Source organism: Hemicordylus capensis, chromosome 6, assembly GCF_027244095.1.
Source record: "Hemicordylus capensis ecotype Gifberg chromosome 6, rHemCap1.1.pri, whole genome shotgun sequence".
In the NCBI taxonomy this organism is placed as follows: domain Eukaryota; kingdom Metazoa; phylum Chordata; class Lepidosauria; order Squamata; family Cordylidae; genus Hemicordylus; species Hemicordylus capensis.
The window spans coordinates 66,175,796-66,203,127 of NC_069662.1; the positions used below are offsets into that span (position 1 = coordinate 66,175,796).

Below are 27,332 nucleotides of genomic sequence, written 5' to 3' on the forward strand. Positions count from 1 at the left end.
AAACAAACTCCCTCCCCCCGCCGTCTCCAAATCAGCTGCCTTTTTTTTGGCCCCTAAGCCCCTCCAAATTATTTTTTTGACCCTGTCTGCATTGCGCAGTACCTGGAGGAGCCTGTGGAGGGAGACGGCGTGGACTGCGCACAGTTCTGGGCGAGCCGCCGCCAAGTCTGGCCGGACCTGGCGGTGGTGGCTGTGCACCTCTTCTCCTGCCCCCCAACCAGTGTCCAGAGCGAGTGGGTGTTTTCATGTGCCGGGGACGTGGTGACACCCTCTTGCTCCCGCTTGGACCCTGGTCTGGTGGAGCAGCTGGTCTTCCTTAAGGTGAACCTCCCCCTGTTGGGCTACCCCAAGCTGGAGTTTGAGCCGGGCGAGTGGTTACCGTGGGTTGCCCCATGGTTGGTCACCTGCCTGGCTCGACCTCTGTGCTTATCCCTACCCTCCCCCCTTCCACCTCTAGCTGAGCTGACGTGACAGATGCTGAGCCGTGCTAGCCAGTCGCAGCATGTAGTGTGCCCACACAGAGATGCAGTTGTAGTAGTAGTTGTAGTGCTGCGACTGGCCAGATGTTTACAATGCCCACGCCCACCTAAAAAGAAACCCAATGCTGACCAGCACAGGCCCTTTATCTATCCACCTGTCAGCATTTGGGGACCTGGCGTGGGCATGGCACACACCCCCAAAGTAGCACAGCTCACAGAGTACTAGACTTAGCGGCAGCAGCGGGTATACGTTCTAAAATGCAGTGTAGATATGTAAATACTGTATGTAAATAAAAATGTAAATAAATTTTTCTTTAAAAACCCCATGTTAAAATCAAGCCTCAAAATTATGCAAAAGAAAGAAAAAAAGGTGACAAAGGGAGAACAAAATGATGAATGCCAAATGAATTGATTTTATTGAAAACGTTACCAGAAATCATGTGTGGGGGGCTTGGTTTACATGGAGAAAACGATTGGATGATTTTTTCAAATGAAAAAAATGAATTATTATCATCTTATGTTCATCTTGATTGTGGTCACTGTTGATGTTGGCTGATGGCAAAAAACCCAAAACCATCAGAATAGCAATGAACTGGCTGCCAACACAACATATTGATTGATAACTGTGCAGGGGGGGAATTGGGTCTGTGTGTGTGCGTGTGTGTGTGGTGCAGGCTCAGTCTGTCTCTTCCTGTTGTGTGTCTGTCTGTCTGTCTGTCTGTGTGAATGGATGCCTAGCACTGTCTCTGTGTGTGGATGCTTTCTGTGTGTAGTGTGCTGTGTGTCTGTCTACATGTTTTTTTCCTCCCCCCAACTCCCTCCCCCCCATGCCTCCCTCCATCCTTCCCCTCTCATCCTCTCCCCTTCCTCTTCACCACCTTCCATCCTCGCTCCCTTCCAGCCCACCACCGCCTCACCTGCCCCCAACCCCGGTCTGGCAGATGATGAGAGTCTGGTCTCTCCCACCGAAGCACACACGTGAGCACGTGTGTGCACAAATATGTGGCTGACCAACTCTGAGCCGGACCCTCCCCCCTTCAATCCCCTCTACATCCCTCTCCCCCTCCCCTTTCCTCCCCCCTGCCTCCCTGCCTCCCTCCCTCCCTCCCCCCTCCTAGCTAGCAGCGCACACATACACACACAAAACACCTGTGGTGGCAAACACCACCAGCACACATGCACTCACACTGGTGCCACCACCTCTGCCTTGGGCCTCTGTGTCCTTGAGCAAATATGTGGTGGTGGACCAGAGAAGCATTTCTTTCCAGCAAGGCAAAAGGCATGCACTTACTGCACACACACACACACAGACACACACACACGAAGAGGTGAAAAGACGAGAAGAGGCAACTTCTAGAACCAGCAGCAGCAGGTGAGTGTCGTGTAATTGTGTTGCTTCCCAAGGCCACTGCCCATGCTCAATGCTCAGTCTGCTGAAACTAAAGAACTAGCTACAATCATCCTTCCTCACACGCAGCTCAGCTCAGCTGCACAGCACACTGACTAACTAGACACTACAGCTGGTGGTAGAAAAAACAGAAGTCTAGATTCTAGAAGATGTCCTGGTGGATTTTAAACTTTCAAATCTGTGCAAGGATTGCCTCGCCTCCTCCTCCTCCTCCTGCCTGTAATTGTGCCCTCTCCCCTTGCAGTTGCGCCGTCGTGATGGGTTGGTGATGTGCATGCGCCGTCTACTTAGCTCTCTCCTCCTCATGTTGGCTGGGCTTGCCAGGCACTGGCTGGCAGCAGCTGTTGGCTGTGTGCTAGGCTCAGGCTGTGGCGCGCATGACTGGACTGGGAATGTTATTGTAGCAGCAACACTGGTTGTGGTGGTAGCAGTAGTAGCTGTTGTTGTTGCTGGGCTGGTGGCTGCTGGCCTGTGCTGACTCTGCGCACTTGGTCTGGTCTGGTAATTTGGATGCAGATGTAGGGTGTGTGTGCATCATCCATGGGGAGCATCAGAGCAGAGCAGAGCAGGTTGGCTGGCTTCTGTCTGTCGGGCCTAGTCAGTGGCAGGCACTGAGTGAGGCGGTGGTTTCTTTGGGCATCACATCACCCATCATGCAGAGCGGCAGGTCTGCTGCTCTGCTGCTCCGCCTCCTGCTTCTTCTCTGTGTGTGCTGCTCTTGTGCTTAGTGTGCTGCTCCGCTGCTGCTGCTGTGCTGGCAGGCAGCACAGCAGTGGCCTTTTTGTTAGATCAGAGAGTGGGTGTTGTCTCTCTGAGTGTCCTCCTCTTACTTGCTTGGATAGGAGTGGTGGTAGTAGGTAGGCATTAAGATGGACTGACTAGGTGTTACATGTTAGGGCGCCCAGAGAGAGGGGCCAAAAAGATGGGGTGGCAATTGTTGGGTTGCTCCTAGTATTATTGGTGAATTTTTGAAGAAAATTTTTTTTTCCATTGGCTAGAATGGGGGTTTGGGGCTGCCCCAGACCCACCTCTGTGGGGTGGCAGCACCCCCAAAGTGGGTCCGGGGCCATGGCAAAAATGGCCTCAGTCCCTCCCAGCAATCCCCGGAGAGATAGGAGTGATGCATCTGTTGTTTTTCTGAGGTGTTCTGAGTGAGTGTGGATTCTGTGATAGCAAATGAAAGTGGATTCATGGTGTCTCATTGGAAATCTCATTAGCTATCATAGAATCTACACTCAGAATACCTCAGAAAAACAACAGAACCATCACTCCTATCTCTACGGGGATTGCTGGGAGGGACTGAGGGCATTTTTGCCATGGCCCCGGACCCACTTTGGGGGTGCTGCCACCCCACAGAGGTGGGTCTGGGGCAGCCCAAAACCCCCATTCTAGCCAATGGAAAAAAATTTTTCTTCAAAAATTCACCAATAATACTAGGAGCCACCAATTGCCTTGGGATTTTTGGGGTGGAGGACACCCATGGGTGGCTACCACCCACCCCAGCTTTTTTGCCCCTAAGGGCTCCATATTGTGAGTTATGGGCAAAAATTAATTTTTTTAAAAAAATTGTAAAATATCAGAGGAAGGTCCAATCGACTTGAAATTTGGGTGGCAGGTAGAACACAAGGTCCTCTTCAAAACCAGCCACTTTTTGTGATCCAAACCGGTTTGGTTCGGATCTGAACCAGTTCGAGACCGGACCGGGGGGGTCCGGCAAAACCAAAACCGAACCACCCCAGTCCGGACCGGACCCGGTTCGGACCCGAACCGAACCGGGAGAACCGGTTTTATGCACATCCCTAGAGGGCAGATAAACACGTTTCAAGGAGAATACAGACAGTCCAACCCTAAACACATTGCAGTGAACAGAAAATTGCAGTGAACAGCCACCAGCCTATACAACGCATCATTGAACAATGCTTTACTCTTGGTTTTAAACCATTTCACTATCCCATCACACTTTGCAATTCTTTACCCATTGCAAATCTTGTAGTCCAGGACTGGAATACAATGTAGCCCAGGACTGGAATACAAGTAACTAAAGCCCCATTCAAAAGCTGGCCTGGATCAAGGAATGGATTCACCAAAAATATCACACCAAGTATGCAAAGCAGTATCCAGGCCTTGATGGTGACACCTGTAAAGCCTTTGCTGTCACCACCAGTCACATTCTTCAAAGGTGGTAAATGTTCAACCCCCCCCCCCACCATATGCAGCAGAGATAACTTGAATTAACCCCACCCCTCTCTTAAAAAAACCCTCTCGCATTCACTCAAAAATCAATGATAGATAGATAGAGAGATAGATATTTGCACTATAACAAAGAGTAAACAAATAGTAAAAGTCAGAATTCTGCTTTGGAATTCCCAGCCCCCACCACAATAATGCAGCCACTAATGGGGAAACTGCTCCAGCTAGGAGGGTGGAACTACATCTCCCAGACATCCTTGCAGTTCCCAGCCAAGTAAGGAGCTTCCTCTTTGACACTCGCTTCTCACCCACCCCCAGACACTCTCAGGGAGTACTGCAGCTGCCCAGGTTTGCCCATGCCACTACTGGGCAGCTTGTAAAGAGTCCTCCACCACCACCCTACTACCTGGGGCAGTTGCCCAATGAGTGGCTGCCTCCTTGTGGTGGGGGCTGGGAATTCCAAAATGGAATTCCAACTTTTATTGAAGTGCACAGTTGTAATTTTTTAATCATATCATCTTAGTGGAGTGGGCCTTCTAAGCCATCTAATCATTCTGCTGCTCAGTGCAGGAAATCTAAAGTTAAAGCCAGGGACACAGGAAGGTTGGAGTGGGCCCAGGTAAAGATGAACCTCTACCCTCTGCCCTTCTTCAGAGAGGCATGGGGTGGGGTGGGGAGGGCAAGCTGTCACTCAGTAGGGGTTTGCACAAAACCTGTTTTCCCAGTTCAGTTTGAATCTGAACCAGTTTCAGACTGGACCAATTTAATTTTGGCCCCCCTCTGAGCCAGCCCCCAGTTCAGTTTGAATTTGAACTGGTTCAGACTGGCTCAGAGCCCTACCAGTAAATGGGAATCTGGCGAGGATATATATATTTTTTAACCTCTGAGCATGTGCACAGGCCCTTTGCATGACTATGTGTGGTCACACAAATGGCCTGTGCACATGCGCAGAGGTTAAAAAAATGTCTCCATGCCTGTGAAGAGGCCCAAAACGATGACCAGCGGAGCTGCCATCCCTGACCAGCTCCTGTGGTGGCCAAAGCTGGTGCCGCTGCTGTGACTTGGGAGTACATCTATTTACTCCCCTATACCATTAGGGAAGCACCCCCCATGCCCCTTTACTGGTAAAGGGGCATCGTTACCAGATTCCCCTTTGCTGGTAGGGCTTCAAGACAGTCCAAACTTGCTGGTTTGGTTTGAACTCGAATCGAACTGGGCCCATTTCAGCTCAAGTCCAAGCATTCAAGCCAAGCCAGCTTGAGTGCGAGCCAGCTCAGTTTTGAGCTGGCTCATACTTCCCCATCACTCAGCTGCTGGGCCCCGCTTCCTCAGGGGCTCAGGTACATTTAATTGTCCAATTGTAGCTATGCCCCTGGCTAGAGTATCCTCAACAGATGGCTGTCCAGCCTCTGCCTAAAGCACTGTGACAAAATAGTCTCCATTGTTGAACCACTCTTCCCATCAATAAGTTTTTATTAATTCCCAACCGAAATCTACCCTTTTGTAACTTTATACCATTAAATTAAGCTCTCTTGGACAGCAGAAAAGTCTTTGACCTCTTCTGTGTGATAGACCCTGGTAACTGAAAAATGTTATCATTTCCCCCTTCTGTCTTCTGTTCTCCAGGAGAAACATACCCAGTTCCTTCAACCTTTTTTCATAGTGCTTGTTTTCCAGTCTACTGACCACCTTCATTGCCACCATCTGAACCCATTCCAGTATGTCTTCCTTCTTCTTAAAGTGCAGTGCCCAGACCTCTACATAGTATTCAAGATGATGTCTGACTGGTGCAGGCTATATTGGAAATATGTTTTTCATCACTTGGAGATTATGGTTCTACTAATGAAGTCTAACATTGCAAAAGCCTTTTTAGCAACTGCATTACACTGCTGACTCTGTGCTGATCAGACCTCACGTGAAATCTTGTTTCCAGTTCTGGGCTCCACATTTTAAGAAGGACTTGTATAAACTGGAATGGATTCAAAGAAGAGCAACAAAGATGGTAAGGGGTGTGGAAACTGTCAAGCCTGGAGAAGAGATGACTAAGTAAAGATAAATATGATTGCCCTCTTCAAATATTGGATTTGTTCTCTGTTGCTCCTGAGGGTAGCACTAAGTGTGTGCACAGTTGGTCCAGTGCTCTCTGAGGCAGTGGGGGGGGGGTCTGTGGAGGTTCCCCTTCCCCCTGCCAGCCTCCCCTTGGTCCAAAACTGGACAATATAGCCATTCTTCAGTCCTTCCCCTCCAACATGGTGGCCATTTCGGAAGCCACCACACCTGCGCTATGGATGGCCTGGCATGACCCAGGCCATGCAGAGGCCCACAGGGGGTGGTTCGGTTTGACTCTGAACTGTTGAACCTGTTTGCACATCCCTAGGTAGCACCAGCCCAATGGACTGAAATTATAAGGAGGCAAATTTGAGATAGACATTAGGAGGAATTCCCTAACTGGTAGAGATTTTTGACTGTGGAATAGCCCGCCTCACCTAGTGGTGGGCTATCCTTCTATAGAGGTTTCTAAACAAAGATTGGAAAGCGATCTGTCAGAGAAGCTGTAGAGTTTGCTGCTCTGAGCAGGGGATTAGACTAGAAGGCATTCATGGTCCCTCCCAACTAAAAAAAGAATTATATGATTCAATGGCACATGTTTGTGGTGTTAATCCATTCCTTGATCCAGGCCAGCTTTTGAATGGGGCTTTAGTTGCTCATATTCCACTCCTGGAGTAGAGGTGGGGTTAAGAAAACAGACAGCAGCAAGAGCATGGAAAAGCAGTCTGCACCTGCCTCTGTGTACATAATATTTCATTAAACTATGAATATTCCTGATTCCACTCCACTGCCTTGTCCTTGCACACAGCAACTCTTTCCCTTGGATTCTACAGTGTTCAGCTTGTGATTGATTGCAATCCTAAGAGCATTTTCACATATGCAACTGCCAAACCAAGTAACCCATGCATTTGATTTTGTTTAAATTAAGTGCCAAACTGTGCATTTGTCTCTGTCAGATTTCATTTTGTTAGTTTCAGCCCATTTTCACATTTAGTCAAGGCCATTTTGAATTCTACATGCAAGGGGTGTATAAATAGTTCCAAGAGGTGTGCATAAGAATGAATAGGAGAACAGACGTTGAGATACAAATCCATCTTGCATTTTTGAAGGTCTCCACTTGTATTACTATATTTTCAAGTAGTCTTTTATCAGATATACTAACCTGGAAAAACTAATTCGTTAGTTTCAAAGGGAAAGAGCAAAGCTTCTCACTGCTTGTCCATCGCTGCATCAAGAATTGCTATAGGATATTTGGTAGTGTGCATATGTATGTGTATACACACACACACATGTGCGTGACACTACTCATCTTGGAGGGTGTACACCATGCAGCTGGTTCTCCAACTGCAGCAATAATTTTCAATTATTCCTCTATTTAAAGTTAAATTCAACAGCTGCATTCACATCACATGCAATAAAGCTCAGCTGCCAGATTACAGTACATTTGCAATCAGGAAATGGCTCATTTGATGGTACTTTTTTTCCTTACTAAAGGACCATTGACTGAGAATAATACAGGACCCACCTCTGCAGCACATGGATAATACTAGGGATGAGTGGATTTCCCCTGTTCCATTCCAATTTTGTTCCATGCACTGGCTCTGCTCCATATGACACCCTGCTGACTTAAGTTTGAGAATGTCTACAATTAATTCTGGAATGAGTACACTGTATAGAGTTTGTAACATCTTTCATTTTCTATTCATGTTAATTTCCATTCAAACTTCTTATTCATGTGCCCACCGCCCACCGACCCCTTGTTCTGGTTACTCATGTGCCTAATTGCTTGTGCACATTAATTAAACATTATGCAAAACAGTATATTGATGTGATTTTGCGCACAATTGCTACGAGATGTGCAGTGTGTTAAATCCATGTGTACAATAACTTGTGTACATCACATGTCGCAGATACAAAATGCTTACTCCAATTTGGTCTATTTGTTTCAAAAGTGAATGCAATCCCTGAATACTGGTTGGTAGGGATAATCATCATGCGAACTGTTGCCTTCATGTTTGTAGCTTTCCCAGAGACATGTTGCTAGTTGCCCTTGCAGACAGATGTCATGAGGTGGAGGCAGGGGTTAAGGGAAAGACAATGTGTCCTGGAGAAAAGACAGCAAAGAGGTCATATGGGGTCACTACCCATGCTCATATAGTCTTTAGGTGAGCTGAGCCCACAGGAGGGAATAAATTGTGCCATGGGATTTGTTGTAGTTACTTTACTCTTTCTTTCTTTCTTTCTTTCTTTCTTTCTTTCTTTCTTTCTTTCTTTCTTTCTTTCTTTCTTTCTTTCTTTCAATCATTCATGATCCAGTAACAGTACACTTTAAGGAGAACAAATCTATTTCAATGGTGAAACGTAACTGGAATATTTATGATCATGGCCATCCTTAAGCAACTTGATCAATGGCATTTTGATTTAGGTTTGTATAAAGCACTAAGTGTTTGATGTATTCCAGTTCCAGTTATTTGATTAAGCAGTGAACAGTTGCTGACCTGGATTGTCAAGATTTTCCGTAAGTACTCAAATAAATTAATACAGATTTGTTTTGATAACAATTGCTGCCTCCATGACATTGTCTCCAAAGTTATGTTAATTTGCTGCCATAGGGGTAAAGCTGAATGATTTCAGAGCTTAGCAAGAGACTTTACATAAACTTTTTTAAAAAATAACATGTTTGCTCTCTAATGCCAGGTAGCTCACACATACGAAGAAACATCAAAGCAATGCAGCAAAAAGAAAGAGATTTGTTTGAAACTCAGGATTCTTAAATCTTTGAAATTAAGCCTTCCTAGTAGATTTTCTGATCCCTAACCTAATCCTCACTTAATTCTTGTTCACTTTTTGACTTAGCATTGTGCAGGGGGAGGGGGAGACATTTCAATATGAGATCAAAAACTAAATCATGGTTCCTCTTTTTCATGTGGTGCATTTTTCCTCTTTATCACGTGGCTGGGGGATGAATAAGAGCCAAGGATGTAGCAAGGTTGGAGTGGGCCCTGGGACAAAATGTGAAGATAGGCTTTAGCCCCACTCTGCCTTCTTCAGAGAGGCATGAGGTAGAGCGTAAAGAGCAAGCTGCTGCCCTGTATACATACATCTACCCTATAATTTTTTAACATCTACACAGCATGTGCATGCACATGTATGTGCCTTTGCTTTGTGTGATTGTCTGTGGTTTGTGTGTGCCTGAGAGTTTGGGTTTCTGCTGGTGTGTTCATGTGTGTTGTGTAAGCACATGAGTTTTTCTGTGCACATATGCTTGTGTTTGGGCTGTGTGTATGTGTGCATGTGCGTATGTATGCACATATGTGCAGATGTGTGTCTGTGAGTGCATGGGTGGTTGCGCACATGTGTTTGCACAATTTCTTGTGCATGCATGTTTGTATGAATGTGTTCACATGTTTCTGCATATGTGCTTTTGTGTTATATGCACATTTGTATTTGTGTTGCATGCATGTGTTTATATGTGAGTGTTTGTGTGTTGGGCTTCCCTGCCTGGTTAGGCTGCATGTGAGAACAGCCTCCTTGACTTTTTGAAGAAAAAAAAATGGTATAGAAAACTTTAACAAATAAATAAAATATAATTCTAGACTGAACAAATGGTCTTTAAAATACTTTTCCTCTGATCCTTCCCCAATGTTTTCAGGAAGCTGACAGCAGCAGACACAAAGCAACTGGAAAATGCAATAATTAATATGTTATGTTTGCATAATAGGCTAATTAGGCTGACCACCTAATTAATCATGACAGGTTTGTGAAACTTGAATATGGCAACCCTGCAATCACACCCTGACATGATCATTAGTACTAGTTTCAGAAGGAGATTTCTCAGCAGGTGTTTCCATGTTACGCTTCAAGAAATTGAGCCTGTTTTCATGACCATATGGGAGTGGGCTGGAGGAGGGGCACATTCATACCCTGTGTCTCTTAAAGCTCCTGGCTGGTTTTACTTACCCAACCTCCACACCACTGGAGTATTTTTTTTTCTTCCAGGAGGAAAGAAAAATCCAAGCTGGGTCTCCCAGTATCCCACAGTGAAGCAAGAGCAGTGGAGAGGCATCCCCTTAGTATAGGCAAAACAAAATAAAACCCGTTCGGATTCAACAATATATCAGAACATTTTAAAAAAGAATCTAAATAAGAAGCCCTTAGTACAGGACCAGCTTTACTCTCCCTGGACCCGTTCCCCACCTGATACTATGGTTAACATGGCTGCCAGGAACCTGGAAACAGTTTAAAATGTGCCAGTGCTGCAGACAACCAAAACAAACGGTAAGACAGGAGTAGTAAGAGGGACATTGAAATGTACCTATATCATCATCATCATCATCATCATCATCATCATCATCAATCATCAACAGAAGACTGTGATTTTTCACCAGTCTTCCTAGGCTTCATGCTCACAGAGCATGGGGTTTGGGGAGAGGCGGGGCATGCATTTCCACTTTAACAACGACCAGTTCAGGATTAAAAATTTGATCATCAGGTGTGATGAATGAAATGAAGTCAGTATATAAATCAAATAAATAAATAAAATCATCAAACACTGGCGGTGGTAGGGCCTGTTTAGAATGGTTGGGTAGGGCAAGAAAGCACAATTTATATCAGACCGCTCTGCCTGCTGGCATGTTAGGACATGAAACACATGAAATCTGGCTCCATGGAACATCTAACAGAATCTCATATTTACATCATCACAGAATACATGGAACATGGCATTGTTAGTCTGAAAACTGAGAGAATGCAGAAAGCTGTGACAGTTAGAAAATGATATTTCTGTGGTGCTAGAAAAATCTATTTGTAAACTGTTGCATTAAATGATGCAGAGATTTTTCATCAGTGTGATGACTCAAGAATTTGCAGATAAGAAGATTAACACTGCAAGAATCTTTACCCTACTAGTTTTTGCTAGTCTTGTTACAAAACATGTACCATTAAAGAGCAAGAGAGATATGGCTCATTTCGTCACTGAAGCCATCATCAGAATAATACAGGACGATGCAAGGGCTTATCTTAGAGTTACTAGTAAGGTTTTTTAGAATTACTAGCATACTAGCTAACACATCTATTTTTATATTTACAGGATAATGACTATGGTGTATTTTACTATCTTAGAAGATCAGCGTGGACAATCTACAATCTACAAACAATCTACACACTTTTAAATGGTTGCTTTTCTCAGGTTAAAAATAAAATATAAAACATAAAGTAAGACTGTTAATTGAAATGCTTTTTTAAAAGATCGTCCACTAGAGGACAGCAAAACACAACACAACACACACACACACACACACACACACATACACACACTTCTTATTTAAAATAATGTGTATATGATACAAATATGCTACACGCAGTTTTTAAAATGTACACTAGATGGCAGCAAAGCACATCTTAAAAGCATTTCCGAATAAACTGCGCGGGACTATGTATTTTAATATCTGGACATGCACGTGGTATACATATCTTATTAAAATGCAAAATGAGAGCCAGAGTGGTGTAGTTGTTAGAGTGATGGACTAGGACCAGGGAGACCCACGTTCAAATCCCCATTCAGCCATGAAACTAGCTGGGTGACTCTGGGCCAGTCACTTCTCTCTCAGCCTAACCTACTTCACAGGGTTGTTGTGAAAGAGAAACTCAAGTATGTAGTACACCGCTCTGGGCTCCTTGGAGGAAGAGTGGGATATAAATGTAAAAATAATAATAATAAAACACTTTTACACATTTTCTGTAATTCTTGCTGCTGAGAGTTGTTATAATCTAGGAGAGGTGAGAACATGGTTTTTAGTGTTGCAGAATTTCTCCCTTACCCCCAACGCACACTAAAACTGTTTTTTAAAAATTAATCACAGACCTGATTCATTATTCAAATTTGGGTCCATATTTGTAGTCTGCTATGAATAGAAAATGAGAGGAAAACCTTCATTACAAGAGAGAGAAAGAAATTCTACACACACACACACACCTGCATTGAATAAAAAAAGCTGGTATAAAAGTTGTACTTACCGCACACTGGGGCTATCCCCATGATCAGGCAAAATCGGGCTAGGGGAGCCTAGCCCAATTTTGCCTGATTGTGGGAGCCACCAGGCTCGCAGGTGAGCCCAGTGGCTTCCTGGCGGTTAACCCGCCAAACTACCCCTCCCCTTAAACCGGGTTTGCGGAGCGAGCACTCCGCAAACCTGGTTCTTAAAATCGTGAGTAGGCACAGCACAGCTCCAAGGCGTGGCTACTCATGAGGAGACCCCCGACCGAGAGCCTCAAAATTAGCCTCCTGGCTTGGGGGTCTCTCCAGTATGCCCAGCGCACTTGTGTGGGGCACACCGAAGCTTCCAGGGGCCATGCGGCCCCTGATCCTCCCAGCCCCCGCTGGCTCCTTCATGGAGCCACCAGTTGTGTGGCTGGCCAATCCTGCCGCCCAGGGCTGCCGCTCTGCTCATCTGCAGGAAGAGCGGGCTTAGTCCACTCTCCCCGCTTACCTTTGCAAAGTGGGTCTCACTGATCGTGAGACCTGGCTCACTTGGTTGGAATCATGATGGGTTGTGTGATGTTTGTCAGCAAACACTTGTGGATATTTATACCGTTTGAAGCTCATACTTTTAATTACATCAGAGGATGTCTGTTTGGACAGCCTTACCAAATTTTCACACACACACACACACACACACACACACACCCATTGACATGCAGAGGCCCTGAGAAAATATACCTAACAGCATGACAGCCTAAGGAATTAATTTGTTTTGCATAATCCTAACTTTATATTTGAAGTTAAAAGATGTTCATGTTGATTACTGTGATATAAGAAATTATATTTACTTGAGAAAGGGGTGACCATTTTATCATTGTGATGTTGATTAGTGTGATATAAGAAATTATAACTACTTGAAAGGAGAGCAACCATTTTATCAGTGTATATAATTACTTAGCATATTGTGCATCACAATATGTTTCATATTAAGAAGAAAATGTAGAAAGTTCATTTTCCTGACCTGAACCAAAACTCTAAAGATAAGCTATACTCCACATTTTTTCCCCAGCCCTACCAAATTATAAAGCCCCCCCCCCGAGAAACCAAGGGGTCCCCCCACCCAAGAAACCATTTTCATGTATTCATCAGAAAAGTTTAATATGGTCTATTTAAAATTACCTTTTTTCCCGTGTGCAATAACATATGTGGATCACAATCATTTCTCAGGATTTGATGTAAGCATTTAGAAGCTGCTTTCACATAATCCTAACTTTATACTTGAAGCTCAAAGATGTTCGTGTTGATTAGTGTGATACAAAATGTCCCCTTAATCCATCCTCCTAAACTGGCGCATAAACATGTTGCCATTTTGCTGTACGCCGATGACATGGTCATTATGTCTTTGACACCTATTAGCTGCTGCATACTTAAGTGAAATCACTTTTCTTAAGTTCATGCGGGCTCTATTTCTAGCACGTTTAAATGTGCTACCTACAGCAATACTTTATGGGAGATCCAGCAGGGTCCCTTATGCATCTTGCCTTTGCCCTTGTGGGTCAGGTGTTACTGCAACTACTGAACACGTCATTTTATATTGCGACCGCTACAAGGGTGATCGTTCAAATCTTACCTTGCCATATCTTGGGATGTTCTCGGGTCATTCAGATGAATGCCAACTAAATCTTTTATTGTCCAATTTTAACCACAAATTTACCAATTCAGCGGCTAAATTTTGTTATATTTTATGTAAATTATGTTATTTTGTGTGGATGATGCTTCTGGTCAATGACTGAAATAAACTGACTGAGTGTGATACAAGAAATTATATCTACTTGAAAAGAGGATGACCATTTTATCATTGTGATGTTTAGTGTGATATAAGGAATTAAATCTACATGAAAGGAGAGCAACCATTTTATCAGTGTATTTAACTAGTTAGCGTATTGTACATTACAATGTGTTTCATATTAAGAAGAAAGTTGAACTTTGATTATTTTGCCATGTTATAGAGTCATGAAGTTTTTATAATAAAAAGAGGTCTAAGGAGCTCTCAGCCTTGTCTTTTTATTTTCTTTTGGGGGCGTGTAGGTGGGTGAACTTGTGAATATTATTTAACAATCTTCTTGTTACCAAATGTAACAACTTTATTAGTAGAAATCATATGTTATCCTTGAGTTCAGAAAGTCAGTCCTGGCCCCTACTTGAACCCTAAGCCATATGTGTTTTCCTCTGTTGTCACAAGCCAAAAATGATATATGCGGTTATTGTTCAAACCTGCCCCCCTGCATTAACCATATGTACCAACATAACATAATGTCAGTGCCATGTGTGGTTTCACCTTTTGTTGATTTCCCATGCCCCCCCAAAAATAAATGATAAAGTATATGAACGGCTGTTCAAACCTGCCCTGGCTTCACTTGACCTCTAGCCAGATGTACTAACATAACATAATGTCAAAGATGTGTGGTTTCCTCTTTCCTGTTTTCCCAAGGCCCTACATGATTGATTAGATGTGTTGGTTGTTGAACCTTTTGCCCCTTGGGTTCACAATAGATATGCATCATGTTCAAGTGTCCTGAACCAAATTCTGCATTTTTTCCAGCCCTGCCAAATGATAAAGACAATGAGGTTTCTTCTCCAGAGAAACTATTTTCATTTATTCACCAGAAAAGTTTTATATGGTCTATTTGAAGTTACTTTTTCTGTGTGTAATATCTGTGGATCACAATCATTTCTCAGGATTTGATGTAAATACTTAATACAGACTGCTTAAAATTTGAAAATAACAGCAGCACCAAATCAATAGTTTCCTGGTTTAATATCAGACAATTTGAAGTGTAACCTAAAACAAGAACCACATTTATGACTCCTTTGTAAGGTAAATAATCTAAGATCATTATCAGTTTGTCTTCATAAAATACATCCTCCCAGAACATTCATGAGAGGCCTGGGCTGGGGTGAAGTTTGTGCAGCCTTCACAAAGATAAAACAGCAGCTCCTTGTAACAATGGTTCAGAACACCAAAAACGGTAGCATGGACCAGAGAATTCTTGGCAGCTTGCTGTTGCAGAGGTGTCATTTCATCTGATTCATCATAGATATATAGTCTTAACAATTTTCTTAAGTTAATGTGTGGCTCAAATGTCTGCTGCTGTGAAACCGCCTTCCACAGTTCTGTAGATCTTTCTGCTTCTATAAGCAGTATGTCAACCTGCTGGAAAAAGAAAAAAAAAGCCTTAATTTTGTACCATATCCTAATTTACCACACATCCCATCCTCCCTATAAGGAAGAGAACAATTGCTTGCTCTATGTGGGCTCTCTGGTATGACAGCCACATTTGACATCTCATTCCATATTTCTGCCATTTCCCAATCTTGCACTGTGGCCGAAGGACTCAGCTCCTTAGACTCTTCTAGAATGGTAGACTCAAAATTCACCACCATGGGAGTAAATACCACAAAGTTCTGTGCTGCTCCCTCCAAGACTGCCCCTTCTTCAATATATGCAGTCTATTCTGCTCTCACATGCTCCCATTACCCAATAGGGATTTGCATGAACTGGTCTGGAGGCCATTATAGAGGCCTCTGAACTGGTTCAAATGTGGCCTGGTCCAGTGGTCTGGCGCCGGAGTGTGTGGTTTTTTAAGGGCGGGGTGGTTACACTAACCCCTCCCACTGCTTTCCCCCCACTGGCACTCCATTTTTCTGAAATGTTTTGGGGGTGGCAGCGTTCCTCCCTACCGCCCCTGCCCCCGTTGTTTGCTGGAAATACTGTGAGTAGTGATTGCACATGCGCCCGCCACCATGCATGCACCTGCCATGCACGTTGCATGTGCATGTCACACAAACAATGTGCGACGTGCATGGTGGGCATGCGGGTGGTGGCAGTGGGCGCACATGCGATCGCTACTTCCAGTATTTCCAGCAAACAACGGCAGGGGTGGCAGGGAGAAATGCTGCTGCCCCAAAAACATTTCAGAAAAATTGAGCGCTGGTGGGGGTAAAGTGGCAGGAGAGGAAAGTTCATCACCCCCACCCTTAAAGGGAGACCCCCACCAGCACCGGACCACACCTCCAAAGTCCGTGCACATCCCTATTACCCAATTAAAAAACATCCTGGATGTGTCCAGCCAACCACACAGATGAAAAACAGAGTCAAGGGCCTATAGACCTACATGCCTATGACACAAGTGTGATCTCCTGACCCTAGGGTAATTAATCATTTTGGAGATAAAGTACCTCACTCTTACTACTAATAGGCAGTGTGTTCATCCTACCTCACCTTTAACCTGGATAGCAGATCAGCAGAGGCGTAACTAGGGAAAACGGCGCCCAGGGCAAGCACTGAAATTGCGCCCCCCCCCAGTCGTGCCCCCCCGCCACCCCCCCCAACATACATCTGACTGACACACGTGTATTTTCCTCACAACAACCCTGTGAAGTTGGCTTGTATCTCAAACATCAGAATTATGATGCAATGGGGATACATACTACATTGTACTTAGGTTTTTCCTCACAACAACCCTGTGAAGTTGGCTTGTACAAGCCAACTTCACAGGGTTGTTGTGAGGAAAAACCTAAGTATTATGTAGTATGTATCATCATTGCATCATAATTCTGATGTTTGAGATACAAGCCAACTTCACAGGGTTGTTGTGAGGAAAAAACTATGTATGTATGTAGTATGATACTACATACTACAACTCTGATACTGCAATTGTTAAAAAAAAAAATCTGACACCCTATCCTAAATGCAACTACTTGGCAGTTGTTTGGTGGTTGGTTAGGTTTACACTGATTTCTTTTTGTAAGTATTATGTACTCCGAAGCTGCAAAATATGAAATCCAGAAAGAAACACATAATTACAACACAAACCGAACACAAATGTGTGCTAGATTCATGTCGTGTTCTGGAAGCTGAGGGCTTTCGAGTCACATACTTGTCTGTAAAGAAAAATGGGATTATAGATTTACAGGACTTAAAAAATGCAATACAACCAGACACAAGCTTGGTTTCAGTGATGACTGTGAATAATGAAATAGGAGTGAAACAGCCAGTTAGTGACATTGGTAAAATCTGCAGTTCCCATAAAGTTTTCTTTGGTTCAGATTTGTTTGCTTCATTGAGATTGTATCACCACAGAATTGATGCTGAGGTATAAGACACAAATGAAATCTCTCCTTCCTTCCAAATGGAAAAAAAAGGATTGGACTGAAAGTGAGCACTAAGAGCAGATATGCTATGCTAGTATGGTAACAGCCTCATGCAAAAACTGTAGAATACAAACTGGCCATGCAAGTCCTCTAAAGGTTATGGGAAATCTCCATGCCAGCTGCCACCAGAAATGCAAGCATGGTGAGATGTGATGGACTGAATTAAATTAAAATTAAGTAACTGTGGCGAGATTAGTAGCAGAGCAAAAACGGTTATTAAAAAGAGGAAAGGGAAGGGAACTGGGTAGATCACAGACTGCCGAGCTGTTCACGTATATTTTTGGAGATTAGTTTACATCTTTCCTCCTCGGGTCCTCCTACCCGCTCCAGCTTTTTTCTGTTCTTTTCTCTTTTCCTTTCCCCCCCTAAATCGCGGTCAGAGATGACCGGGAGCCTCAGGGAAGAGCGCTGAGGAAGTTTGCTGCTGAAAAAGGACACAGGTCATGCAGCTTGCGCCAGTTCCCAGGATGGGGGAAAAAGACAAGCTTCATTAGGGGGCCGGTTGGTTTTCCGGCACCCAGTCTGATGAAGCCACTTTGCGACTGGGAGCTGGATATCGCCCCAAAACACCTCCCAGTCCCAAGATCAACCCAGCAAAAAGACACAAGTTCCAACCACCTTGGCTATCGGGCGGGCGGGTGGTTTTGTTCGCAGTGGTGAATCCCGCCCCACGGCGCGCATGTTTGCAGTCACTTTTGCCTTTAGGGGAATCCAGGGGCTTGCACCCACACAACCGCCCGGAAGGAGCCGAAAATGCCAAGGCAACGTGCTGGCAAATGCTCTTTCCCAAGTGCAAGGGCGATCCCATCTCGCCCCACTAGGGGGGAGGTGGCAGTCAACCCATTTCAAAAACAAATGCAACCCACCCCTCTTGAGCCTGTGCTGGCTGAATCCAGGCGAAGGAGCCGCTCTCCTGCTCTAGCCAAGCACGCCTCTTAACAAGCAGAGAGATCGACTTCCAAGCAGTTTGGGCCAGATCCATCCTGGTGGGGATACACTTTCTCACAAAAAGCAGATAAGCATAACACAAAAGCAGCATCGGCGGGCGCAACAGCCAGGTTGGTGTCTCCTGCCTCAGATGGGAAACTTCTTGGAAGTTTGGGCTTGCTGGTCTCTGCTTCGCCTCCAGCCTGCAATAACTCCACTTTAAAATGCAGCTGGGGTGCTGGGCGGGGGCCGCAGCAGAGAAAGGGCACGCCTGGCCTCCTGGGGAGGGCAGGGAGGACTCCAGATCTCGGCGCCCCAGCCATGGGCTCCTTCCCTCTCGCCCCCTCCCTTTGTTTGCAAGGCGCTTCCGTTCGCACTGAGATCCCGTTTCCTGCTCCTGCACGCCCCCTCTCCCCCCCCCCCGCATGTCCCATCTGGGCGGGGAATCCAGAACCCACAAACCAAAAGTTGGAACGCAGAACCCACAGCCACAAACCAGAACCCAAGGCGGTTTGCAGCGCACTGCTGCGTCCTTCTCAGAAAACTTTAAGACAGTACACACAACTTTAAATTATGAAGAGAGACTCTCGTCTCTCGTCGTCTGTTTCCCAAATCCTGCCGTCGAGTAGGCGTCGGTTCGGTCCTGCTCCTGCTCCTGCTGCCTGCAGGTGCCCCGAGCCCCAGCAACGCTCTCCTCGCTAGCTCGGCGACCGCACCACGTGCAGAAGGCCGGCGAGCAGAGCTGGGAGGACGGACGGGACGTTGTCGCGCACGCATGCGCAGCGCGACTCATGCGTGCGTGATGAGACCGGCTGGCAAGAGGGCCTCGCGTCGCTCGTCTTTGAACTACTGGCGCCCGCCGCGGTGCCCGCCGCCAAGCTCAGGCCAGCATTATTTTTAAAAATTTTTTTTAAATTTTTTTTTTACATTTTTGGAGAGCGGCAGGGGTCATGGCGGCGCCCCCCACGTGACCGGGAAAGATGGCGCCGGGGGCACGTGCCCCCCCCAGCCCCCCCATCATTACGCCTCTGCAGATCAAGGCTACCCAGATTTGGAAATGCTGGGTTGGGATGACTCCTGCTGCCCCAGATGATCACAGGTTCCTAGGAAAACCCTCTCCAATGCAGGAATCTGCAGTCATAAGAACAGGCTCATTATTAACTAAGATAAAAGTAATGGAATTGAGAGAGAGATTAGCCCTGTTGACACATTATGAAAAAAAGAAGTGCTCATGCTTACAGCTCAGTGAGTGGGAAGTAATTCCTGCCCCAGCGCTGTCAGTCACCCTCTTGAACCGGCCACTCACAGTTATGGCACTGTTTGTCTGAAGTGGGAAGTGCGGAAACCATGATGGTCAGCACTTCCATGAACAATAAGCTCTCACCAAAGGCTGCTGCTCAAGGAAGTGCTGGCCATCATGGTTACAGCATTTCTCCCTTTAAACAGTACCATAACTGAGCAGCAAGCCTGACAGACAGAGGTGAGTGACAGCTCCAGGACAGGACTTCCTCCTCACTAGCCAAGCTGTAAGCATTGCTTGCACTCAACATATGAATAGGGCTTGACTCCTGTCTGTGACTTATGAGGAATCCTATCAACTCTTATAAGCTGATTTCCATATTCACTGAGACTGAATGTAAAATTGCTTCTTTTGACTTGAAAGACTAAAGTGTATTTGCTTTAACATACAGGTACAACATTCTCAATCAATTCAAAGCACGTACATTTGCATTTTTAAATAACATAATTGCTATTGTCAGACAATTCCATGCTACTAGCCATTTAGTAATTTTTTATCCCACTGTGAAAAAAGATAGCTCTGCCCTTTTAAGAATTAAGATTATTGGTCCTAGGCTGCGGTGTGACATCCACTACAGGTTTTCTATTTGTAGTTAAAAAAAAAAAAAAGTTTCTACAGTCAGTTAATGGAAGCAAATGATCCCAGTCATGAGTTCTAGTTAGATCATAAGAAGAGCCCCACTGGATCAGGCCCAAGGCCTATCTAGTCCAACATCCTGTTTCACATAGTGGCCAACCAGATGCCTCTGAGAAGCCCACAGGCAAGAAGTGAGGGCATGTACTCTCTCTTACTGTTGCTCCCCTGCAACTTGTATTTTGAAGCATATTGCCTTTGAAACTGGAGTTGGCCTATAGCTACCAGATTAGTAGCCACTGATGGCTGTCCTCCATAAATTTGTCTAGTCTCTTTTAAAGCCATCCAAGCTAGTGGTCATCACCGTAAGCCATGATAGAGAATCCAATAGATTAATTATGCACAATGTGAAATAGTACTTTCTTTTGCTGGTCTTAATTTTTCCAACCTTCAGATTCATAGGATGACCCCTGGTTCTAGTATTGTGAGAGAGGGAGGAAAAATTACCTCTGTCCACTGTGTCTAATGAATGAATAATTTTATACACCTCTATCATGCCTCCCTGTAGTTCCCTCTTTTCCAAACTAAAAAGCCCCAGATGCTGTAGTCTTACCTCATAAGCAAGGTGTTCTAGGCACCTGATCATTTTGGTTGCCCTCTTCTGCACCTTTTCCAGTTCTGCTACTACAACTATTACTATTTATATAACACTTTTCAACAAAGGTTTACAAAGTGATTTAGATAGAAAAATAAATAAATAAATAAATAAATAAATAAATAAATAAATAAATAATAATAATAATAATAAACATGATGCCCTGTCCCAAAAGGCTCACAATCTAAAAAGAAACATAAGGTAGAATCCAACAACAGCCACAGGAGGGATGCTATGCTGGGATTGGAGAGGGCCAATGTCCTTCTTAAGATACAGTGACCAGAGGTGTATGCAGTACTCCAAATGTGGCCACACCATGGATTTATATAAGTTCATTATAATATTAGCATTTTTATTTTGAATTCCCTTTCTAATGATTCCTAGCATGGAATTTGACATTTTCCCAGCTGCCACACACTATGCTGTGTGGCAACTCATGACAGTTTCAATGAGCTGCCTACCATAACCCCAAGATCTCTCTCCTGGTCAGTCACTGATAGCTCAGACCCCATTAGTGTATATGTGAAGTTGGGGGGGTTACCCCAATATGCATCATTTTACCACTTGCTTACATTGAACTGCATTTGCCATTTTGCCTCCCATTCACCAAGTTTGGAGAGATCCTTTTGGAGCTCCTCATAATCTGTTTCGGATTTCACTACCCTAAATAGTTTATTGTCATCTGCAAATTTGGCCATTTTGCTGCTTACCCCAACTTCTAGATCATTTATGAAGGTTAAAAAGCACTGGTCCCAGTACAGATCCCTGGGGTACCCCACTTCTTACTTCCCTCCATTGTGAAAATGGTCAATTTATTCCTACCCTCTGTTTCATGTCCTTCGATCAGTTACCAATCCAAACATGAACCTGTCCCCTTATCCCATGACTGCTAAGTTTACTCAAGAGCCTTTGGTGGGAAACTTTGTCAAAAGCTTTTTGGAAGTCCAAGTATAATATGTCAACCGGATCACCTTTGTCCACATGATTTATCCCCTGTTTTTCCAGGGACCAGTGCCAGACGTCTCCTACCTCTCCTGCCTGCACCAGTGCACTGTGAGGGACAGGAAAGCAGCGTGCAGCCCACTGCAGCTGTTCCACAGATATGCAGTGAAGTACACACTGGTGTCAGAAGGAGGGCACCACCCGCCTGCTGAAGATGATGCATGAGAGGATCTTATAGTTGGGGGCAAGCAGCCGGAGGAAGCCAGTGTTCTGGACCACCCAGAATAGCTGATTGTCCAAAGCCAAGAAGAAACAAGATCTTCACCATACTATGCACAAACCATACAATAAAGAGCATGAAACAACTTGGTCCAGTGTAACTATGATCAAAGATATTCTCAAACTAAGATAAAACAAAAGATAACAATTGGAAATCAGAGAGATGAAACTAAATATATTGCACAAATAATGTGTACAGCCACCTAAGTTACTTCCAGAAAATTCACTAAGAGAACAACATTATTGTGGTATTCTAATGAAAAAAACTAACATCGAAACAGGGGGTGGTCACTGTTGTGGATTTGTGACTTCTTTGCATCAGACTATTTTACTCACCACACAATGGACTTCATCATTTCTCCAATGCAATATATTTAGTTTCATCTGCCCCTCAGGCAGATAGTCATACATGCAACACTCTGTGCAATACACTGGGAAGCATCCCCTCCCCTGCTGGCATTCAACCTTCCTAACTGGTTTTATTGGCTATTTAGAATATAGGGGGGTGTTACTTAAAAGCTTGGTCTGAGCTGCAGTTGTCAGCTAATTAAAGGTTTTAAGCTCTCCCTTGCAAGAAAATTACAGAAGTGGGATAGTATTTAACTTCTCCTCATGCTGTGTGTCCCCTTTATGATAAAGAGGAATCATTTGTATGCCTCCTCACATACTTTCCTGCTAAACTACACACAAAAATCCTTTGATATCTGTTAGCAAATTCCTGTTAACAATACTCTGGGTAGAAATCAAACCCTAGAAAAGACTAGCCCTTAACAAACTTCCCTTGTTTTCTTGATGATTTATGTTCTTGCTTACTTATTTAGGAAAGCAAACAAAGGTTTGCTGCCTTCCCTGTTCTGAGCCTTGTCTTTTCAAGATATGCTTCCAAACTGAGTGACCTCAGGAATGTGGTCCCACCCACAAGCTGTGTGACTCACCTGTGGCTAATCCCAACCCACTGTATCTCTAGGTACAACTGAAACTGCCCTGTTAAAAACAAACCCTTAGCTGTCTAGAAATCAAACCCCAGAAAAGGCTAGCCCTAACAAACTCAGCTTGTTCTTCCACCATTGGTTTGTTGGTGTTGGCTTACTTGCTTGCATCTTTAGGAAAGAAAATGATTTTAGGAAATTCATGCTATACTGAAAAATATTGCAGCCACACCCACAGTGAAGGGAGGGGAGAGATTGTACACAGGTAAGTGTAGTAAACTACACTTGCAGTGTATTTGTAGTAAACTACACTTGCAGTGCATTTACAGTTATGCTGTCAATGAGCCAAAGCTTATCCCAGCAGTAATTTCCAAAATATTATTTTCATTGTTGTTACAGTGATAATCATTTTAATGGTATCATCTTTGCATATGGTGTTTTTACAGAGTAACATAACAAAAAAAGTCTAGTCTCTGCCCTGGAGCTTACAGTCCAAAATTTGTGGGAGACAACAGAGAGAGAACAGAAAGAAATGGTAATAAGGGATGAATGTGATCACCAGATGCAATTATAAGTACACAGAATTCCTTTTGGTTGGAGGTACAGAGGGGTACTAAGAGGTGCTTTTGCTCTGTCTGTACTTCCAGCTCAGTTTACTCCTCATAACATTGGTAACACAGACAGTACAGAAATCAAGTTATTTACTTTTGATATTACTGCTTGATCAAGGGCAAAGAAATCAAGATGCTTGTGTGAAGCAGGCCTCATATGGTTTCCTTAAATAACCTGCTCTAGAAATTTTTGACTTATTTGCATGATCTCTGAATACAAGGAGAGAATACATCAGAAGCAGGAAATGTGCCAGGGAGGCGGTTGGACCATTAGACAATGAGGGAGTGAAAGGGATTATTAAGGAGGCTATGGAGGTTGTCGAGAAGCTAAGTGAGTTCTTTGCGTCCGTCTTCACGGCAGAGGATACTACCTGTTCCTGAAACAGGCTTTTGGGGGATGGAGGCTAAAGAACTGAGTCAGGTAGAAGTGACAAGAGATGATGTTCTAAACTGTCTGGAAAAACGAAAAACTAACAAATCGCCAGGGCCGGATTGCATCCATCCAAGAGTCCTCAAAGAACTCAAATGTGAAATTGCTGACCTCCTTGCTAAAATATATAACTTATCTCTGCAATTGGGCTCTGTACTGCAGGACTGGAAAGTAGCAAATGTAACACCAATTTGCAAAAATGGGATATAGAGGTAATCCGGGAAATTACAGGCCGGTTAGCTTAACATCTATCCCAGGCAAATTGAAGGAAAGCATCCTCAAGGATAAAATTGTATACCACACAGAAAAACAGGCCCTGCTGGGAGAGAACCAGCTTGGCTTCTGCAAAGGTAAATCTTGCCTCACCAACCTTTTGGAGTTCTTTGAGAGTGTCAGCGAGTGTGTGGATCAAAGTGATCCAGTTGACATAGCATGCCTGGACTTCCAAAAAGCTTTTGACAAAGTTCCTCATCAAAGACTCCTGAGGAAACATAGCAGTCATGGGATAAGGGGACAAGTACATGTGTGGATTACTAAATGGTTGAAAGAAAGGAAAGAGAGGGTAAGTATAAATGGAGAGTTTTCACAATGAAGGGAAGTAAGAAGTGGGGTCCCCCATGGATCTGTACTGGGACCGGTGCTTTTTAATTTATTCATAAATGATCTAGAAGCAGGGGTAAGCAGCGAGGTGGCCAAATTTGCATATGATACCAAACACTTTCGGGTAGTGAAATCCAAAACTGATTTTGAGGAGCTCCTAAAGGATCTCTCCTTTTGGTATCTGACACTGAAAAAATTTGCATTAATGTATTAAAATGTTGGAAATGTGGATAATGTGAAGGAACCTTTTTCCATATGTGGTGGTCATGCTGGAAGGCAAAGGCTTTTTGGGATATGATATACAGTGAGTTGAAGAAAATCTTTAAAGTGACATTTCTTAAGAGGCCAGATTCCTTCCTGCTGGGAATAACTGAAAGAGAGTTCTGTAGAAGAAATTTAACATTTTTATGTATGCAACCACGGCAGCCAGGATAGTATATGAGCAGAAATGGAAAGACACTAAAATGCTCTCAAAAGAAGACTGGTTGAGAAAAATTTTGGAATATGCTGAGATTGCAAAGCTTACAGCACTTATAAGAGATGAAAATTTGGAATGTTTTAAAGAAGATTGGGAACCATTTTTGCTTTACTTAAATAATTATTTTTCTAATATGGACTTTTCAGTAGGGTTTGAAATATAGTAATAATAGCAGGTTGGGTAAGGTAAAGTCGAGTAGTATTGTGGAGTAGGTATGTTTTGAATTATTATAGCAATGGTTTATATGTATAGTTATTGTGAAATGCACAGATAGACAAGCGGGAAGTCAATATTTAGGCAGCTGCCATATACTGAGTCAGACTATTGGTCCATCTCGCTCAGTATTGTTTACACAGACTGGCAGTGGTTTCTTCAAGACTGCAGGCAGGAATCTCTCTTAGCCCTACCTTGGAGATGCCAGGGAGGGAACTTGAAACCTGATGTCCTTTGCATCCCCATCCCCTAAGGGGAATACCTCAGTGCTCACATGATATCCCATTCAAATGATATCAGAGTGTACCCTACTTAGCAAAGGGAACAATTCATACTTGCTACCACAAGACCAACTCTCCTCCATATCCACCATATGGATGGTGATATGAGAGAGGGATATGTTCCTTCATGTGAGAAGGAACTGCCATAGTTCCCAATGGATCCATCTCCCTAATCTCCTTTATTCCTGGCTGGTCCTCACATTGCATTGCATTACTTTTAACAAAATAGCTATGCAGTCAGCCATTCAAGAATCAAGGGTTCCTAATGAGAATTTGCTGCAAGAGTTATTTGGTTGATTTTGATACAGTGTTTTGTAAACTGAAGAAGCTTATCTTAAGCTGAAGAATCCAGTAGCATATATTTTCCATCTTGATTTTTAGATCCATCTGGTTTTCACTTTAGAAATCACATACGTCCATATTTTTATTTGAGTTTCTCATGATTCCTACCAGAGCAAGAGATGGAATGGGGAGTTCACTGGGGTTAAATCATTGTCTGTAAGGGAGTTACAGTAGGCTGCCAACATCCACTTTATTTTAATGACAAACCACACTTTCCACATAAGATTCCTGGTGGAGGTTAAAGTAGCAAAACCCTCCCTAGAAGGGCTGAGCAGTCATAAGCCTCCAAAGGCATGTGACTAGGAAAGACCCAAATGAAGAGTAGCACACTTCACCAACAAGGATTTATTATTAGATTAAAAAAAAAACAATATTCAACAATGATATGTCTGATCTATTAACCAAAGTGATTCCATTTTGTTTTCTACACTCCATTTCAGTTTAGTTAGAAATATTCCTGTTAGCAAGAGGCTTGAACTTTCCAAGACCTGTAGGGGCCCCCGCTTTTGCATTTCTGAATGTATACAGCTTTCACACTCCCCTTGTTCTAATAACAAAGAACAGGGCCTTCAGCCTTGAAGATAATGTTTGATGAGCTGAGGGGCCATCTCGGATGTAATTCAATTATAACAAGTTGGTGCTAAGATTCTCAAAGAACAAACAAAAGGCAAGAACAAGGTCATAAATGTCAACTGTGCCTGGATCTTCTCTGCTGTCCATCTGCACTTTATCTTTCATGTATCAAATGGCAAAGAGGGTTGGGGGAATAAAATGCATATGTTAATGTTGGGGTATAAATGCTTGTAACAAACAAAGAACGGGGCTCTTGATTTGGGTGTGACCCCAATAGCCTTATTTTCTGCAGAAATAAGCTTTTAAGCTTTTCCTCTGGTTGTGTGTTGATTGCTGTTTTACACCACCCAGAAAAGAACCTGTTTTTGGTATATCAACAACAACAACAATAGCCTCTTCGTAAAGTAGATTGTAAGAGAGAGAGAATTTCATTACACCAGGCAACGCAGATTTCAAGCAATAAAGAAAAGAAAAATAAGTTCCCTCACATGTCTAACTGAACTTGTCCTAACTTATTACTCACAGGCTGTGGCCTTACCATTTCCTCAGCTGTTGTCAGCCAGCTACTTCCTCAGGGCACTTCTGAGACAGACTAAGAGAACAAAGTTTTCTCTTTTTCAGTAGGTGACTGTGTGCGTAGTTCCCACCCAGACTTTGGGATTGGTCTTTCAGTTTTGAATTTCCTGGGCTTTTTTCCTACTTAAGAAAGGCCTACCATTCCAACAGCTGTTCTAAGCAAGGCCTGGTCCTCTCCTGAAGCCCTACCATCACTACAGAGCTTTTTAATGTATTTGTATCAACATCAAAAACTATTTTATATGTTTGATGAAGCATCAGAACAGGTTTGTGAAAAAGGGAGAGGTTTTTGCCTCAGAAACA

The 27,332-nt window shown here is 43.8% G+C and overlaps 1 long non-coding RNA gene across 1 annotated transcript; it reads left to right on the forward strand.

The window, feature by feature from the left end:
- Positions 1-5,289: 5,289 nt before the first annotated feature.
- On the forward strand, positions 5,290-14,159 carry LOC128330136 (uncharacterized). The gene is made up of 2 exons (XR_008309976.1): positions 5,290-10,404; positions 11,216-14,159. It is a non-coding gene; the product is annotated as an uncharacterized LOC128330136 (long non-coding RNA).
- The last annotated feature ends 13,173 nt before the right edge of the window (positions 14,160-27,332 follow it).